Genomic DNA, 4760 nt, shown 5'->3' with positions numbered 1-4760 from the left:
AATATTTCTATCACACCCTGTATGTATGTATGTACCTTACCTGAATCAACATTTGAATTTGAATTTGAATTTGAATATGAATTTGAGTTATGGGAGAAATATAAATCGCACTTAGCTTAAGATATTGTCCGTCGAATACGCAAGGAAAATTCCAATATGAACATGGATTTCACAGCAGAAATCGACAGTGAAGCATTGATAATGATTAAGGATTTGTGCTTAGAATTCGCGAACAAAGTTCTCAACAATTGGGAATGCCGTTACCAAATCGATCTGCTGCTGTTTGGTTCGATGTAGAATTGCGTCGTTAACAAAATTACAACACGGGTGATCTGTTGTTGTATGTGCAATCAAATATTCCTAAACTAACGCTTGAGCAAACAGGCATTTACGATCATATAACTCAAATTGTCAATAACGGGCTTGGAGAAATCTTAGACACGCCAGGAGGATATGGTAAAACTTTTCTAATTACATTGATTCTGGCTGCAATTCGATCCCAAAATGGAATAGCCTTAGCTCTTGCATCGTCCTGAATAGCTTCGACATTGCTACCAGGTGGAAGAACTGCTCATTCGGCTTTGAAATTGCCATTGAACATGCAATTCATTGAAACTCCTAACTGCAACATTTCCAAAAGATCCAGCATGGAAATAGTATTGCAGAAATACAAACATATTGTTTTGGAAAAAATACACAATGGACTACAAAAATTTGCTCGAGGCTCTTGTTCGATCATTGCAAGAATTGCGTGGAAACATCAGACCATTTGGGAACGCATTAATATTGCTTGCAAGAAATTTCAGGCAAACATTACCTGTAATTCCTCGATCGACACCAGCGGACGAAATAAATGTTTGCCTGAAATACTCTACTTTGTGGTACCACGTAAAGTTGTTAAAATTAAATACAAATGTGCGTGTCCAGCTGCAAAACGATCCATCAGCTGAGATATTCTCACATCAATTTCTGGAAATTGGGAACGTAAACGGGCCGGTTGATCTGACCTCAGGACGAATTTCATTGCCTCATAACTTTTTCAATTTAGTGACGTCATAAGAAGAATTGGTTGAAAAAGTATTTCCCATTATTCAAACCAATTATAAGGATCACGATTGGCTAAGTGAACGAGCTATTCTTGCATGCCAGTATCAAAGACATCTACGAACTTAACATTATTATTCAGTTTAACATTCAAAGCGAGGCAGTCACATACAAGTCTATCGACATTGTTGAGGAAGCAGATGAAGCGGTTAATTATCCAACAGAATTTTTTAATTCACTCGATCTGCCAGGGTTACCATTACACGTATGGTAATTGGAAATCGGCGAGCCAATTATCATGTTTATCATGTAATTACCACACAATTAGCCCAGTGTGTGGTGTGAGGACTATTGTGTCAGTTGTACTGGCATTGTACACCATGCTAGTGGGGACTATTGTGTCAGTTGTACTGGCATTGTACACCATGCTAGTGTGGACTACTGTGTCTGTTAAACTGGCATTTTACAGTACACTAGTTGCTCTCGTGTTAAGAGTGAGCAGGTTACTAACCTACTTGTATTCAACTAACAGTGCTCACCAAGTTGTACTCACCTACTTGTATTCACCTAACAGTGCTCACCAAGTTGTACTCACCTACTTGTATTCACCTAACAGTGCTCACCAAGTTGTACTCACCTACTTGTATTCAACTAACAGTGCTCACCAAGTTGTACTCACCTACTTGTATTCAACTAACAGTGCTCACCAAGTTGTACTCACCTACTTGTATTCACCTAACAGTGCTCACCAAGTTGTACTCACCTAGGGAGCCGGTCGGCCGAACGGACAGCACACTGGACTTGTAATCCTGTGGTCCCGGGTTCGATCCCGGGCGCCGGCGAGAAACAATGGGCAGAGTTTCTTTCACCCTATGCCTCTGTAATCTAGCAGTAAAATAGGTACCTGGGTGTTAGTCAGCTGTCAAGGGCTGCTTCCTGGGGGTGGAGGCCTGGTTGAGGACCGGGCCACGGGGACACTAAAGCCCCGAAATCATCTCAATATAACCTCAAGAAGATAACATACTTGTATTCACCTAACAGCGCTCACCACGTTGTACTCACCTACATGCACTCCCCTAGTTGTTCTCATGTAGTTGTATTCACCTACTTGTATTCATCTAACAGTGTTCACCAAGTTTACTCATCTATATGTACTCTCCTAGTTGTTCTCATGTATTTGTACTCACCTACGTGTATTCATCTAGCAGTGTTCACCAAGGGGTACTCACCTAACTACATGTACTCTCCTAGTTTCACTCATATATTTGTACTTACCTAGTTGTAATCACCTATTAATACTTCAGTGATATTTAATGTAAAATCTACTATAATACAGATGCAGGTGATGAAGAGGTATTTAATGCACTCTAATTTTTTATTAAAAAAAATGGTAGATTAAATGTTGCGTGTGTCCTTGATACACCTATGCAGCAACATTTTCCATTTATGTTGATGTATTATACATAAAGTACCAAAATACAATTTAAACATAAAAACAGTATTACTGAATACATCATTTAGCAAACAGGGTTATAAAAATAATTTTTAGCAAGATCAAAATAAAAAGTAAATGTTTCACACACCTATCATAAAGCTAAGATGCAGCATTTACAATTTATATGTATAATGTACATAAATTTAATATATAAACATGAACAAAATATTTTTTTAATAAATAAAGGTGAAACTAGTGTAAGAAAAGGCAGCATTTGCTGTATTACATAAAGAAATACTTTAACCATTCTTGGGTTAAAAGTTGCTCATGTGCTTATTGAACCACACATGAAACTTATCTCTCCCCACAACCATGCTGAAACTTTGACAAAGGTTTCCACAACGTTTTGTGTTTGCTGGGAGGTGACGTTGATCTTGATCCACCACCTCACCAAAGGTCATCCACAAAGACCTCTGTGTAACCAAGGCAGGAAACCAGTCATTTACCGCTGTCACGCAACCACCAATGGATGGTGTTGTCTACGTAGCATCCAATACCAAGGGAGTTGCATACTCATAGAGAGCGCTGGAATTATCAGGCCACACTCAGACGATGATGAATCCGTAACACTCTCTCTCTCTCCCTTTATAGTTTGCTTCTATTCTGTCGATGTTATGTAGTCTGGATATTCCCAGTACAATGCGTGTCTCAGTTTTGATCCTATAATTAACTCTACCTTTAAAAATTTACTGGACATGTTTTGCTGCTTCTATTCGTCTAATCGCCCTCTATGTGTGAAGCAAATTGTATCCATTATTTTAATATTTACAAAAAATATTGTATAGCTTTGACTCCTGCATTTTGTGAAGTATTCCATTTTGGTGTTGTTTTGATGCATTTGGTCGGCTCTTAATATTTCAAACAAAATTTTTCACATTATACACAACTTTTGTTTATATTTTTTGTGTTCTTATGTTCAAAAATGTCTTGTGGCACAATTTTATTGTTTACATCCAACTTGAAAGTTGCACCGTGTCATTGCATAGTAGGCTGAGAAGTGCGTTCTGGCTACTAGGTACGACATATATATATATATATATATATATATATATATATATATATATATATATATATATATATATATATATATATATATATATAAATATATATATATATATATATATATATATATATATATATATATATATATATATATATATATATATATATATATATATATATATATATATATATATATATATATAAATATATATATATATATATATATATATATATATAATATATATATATATATATATATATATATATATATATATATATATATATATATATATATATATATATATATATATATATATATATATATATATATATATATATATATATATATATATATATAATATATATATATATATATATATATATATATATATATATATATATATATATATATATATATATATATATATATATATATATATATATATATATATATATATATATATATATATTTATATATATATATATATATATATATATATATATATATATATATATTTATATATATATATATATATATATATATATATATATATATATATATATATATATATATATATATATATATATATATATATATATATATATATTGGTGTATACTGGCAGCAGGTTTTCTTTCAAACATGTTTCATTGAATATGACCGCATATTCTGTATTTATTATTTTCTGGTTTAGGGCTTCTATCCCTCCAACTATTTTCTTAGCATCAGGGCTTAATTGAAATAGGAGTTCTCCAAAACTCATTTTCGTACTTTTAAGGTGAAGAAAAGAAGTGATTTACTATAGAGTGTATTACACTTATTTATATAATTTGCACAACGTTTCGAACCTCCATGGTTCATTCTGAAGTGAACAGATCTTACAATACTAGTTGATTTTATACCCGCACTGGGTCAGGTGATAATACAATAAAGGTGAAAACATGGGGGGATACATAAGGGATAAATGTGATACTCTCATTATGGGTAGAGTACTCTACCCACCATGAGAGTAAGGACAAGACAAGAACATATCGATGCCAACACAGAAGACAATGTCCAACATAATAGGTCAATTACACTGGATTGATCTTTGTGTTTAGATAGGAGCTGCCTCGTATGGGCCAATAAGCCTTCTGCAGCCTCAATGTTTCACCTCACATTTATCCCTTATATATCCCCCCATGTTTTCACCTTTATTGTATTATCACCTGACCCAGTGC

The sequence above is a fragment of the Procambarus clarkii genome, chromosome 84, assembly GCF_040958095.1.
Source record: "Procambarus clarkii isolate CNS0578487 chromosome 84, FALCON_Pclarkii_2.0, whole genome shotgun sequence".
Lineage (NCBI taxonomy): Eukaryota > Metazoa > Arthropoda > Malacostraca > Decapoda > Cambaridae > Procambarus > Procambarus clarkii.
This window is presented reverse-complemented; position numbering follows the sequence as displayed.